Genomic DNA, 616 nt, shown 5'->3' with positions numbered 1-616 from the left:
CCGCGGCCCCTACCCAGCGTGAGCCCCTCTCCCAGCCCTACAGTGTCCGCTCTCTGCCTCTTGGCGGTCCATTCGCCAGGGGTGCAAGCTTGGTACCAGCTCTCCTACAGCTCTGGGTGGGGGGAGTCTCTGCCACCCCCAGGCCACCCACATTCTTCTTTAAAGTGGGTGGTGGGAGAGGGTTAGATGTAACAAAATTGGCCAAGAGGAGAAAATCGTTGAAGCTCGGCGGTTGGGCTTGGCGAAATCATTATACCACTCTCTCTACTTTCGTATATGTTTGAGAATATACATAATAGAAAGTTAAAATAAGTGGGTAGTAGGTCCACCAGGCGGAGAAGGCAATGGCACCCCACTCCCGCACTCTTGCTTGGAAAATCCCATGGACGGAGGAGCCTGGTGGGCTGCAGTCCATGGGGTCGCGAAGAGTCGGACACGACTGAGCGACTTCCCTTTCACTTTTCACTTTCCTGCATTGGAGAAGGAAATGGTAACCCACTCCAGTGTTCTTGCCTGGAGAATCCCAGGGACGGTGGAGCCTGATGGGCTGCCGTCTATGGGGTCGCTCAGAGTCGGACACGACTGAAGCGACTTAGCAGCAGCAGCAGCAGGTCCA

Source organism: Bison bison, unplaced genomic scaffold, assembly GCF_000754665.1.
Source record: "Bison bison bison isolate TAMUID 2011002044 unplaced genomic scaffold, Bison_UMD1.0 scf7180017864181, whole genome shotgun sequence".
NCBI lineage: Eukaryota > Metazoa > Chordata > Mammalia > Artiodactyla > Bovidae > Bison > Bison bison.
Note: the sequence above shows the minus strand (reverse complement) of the source record.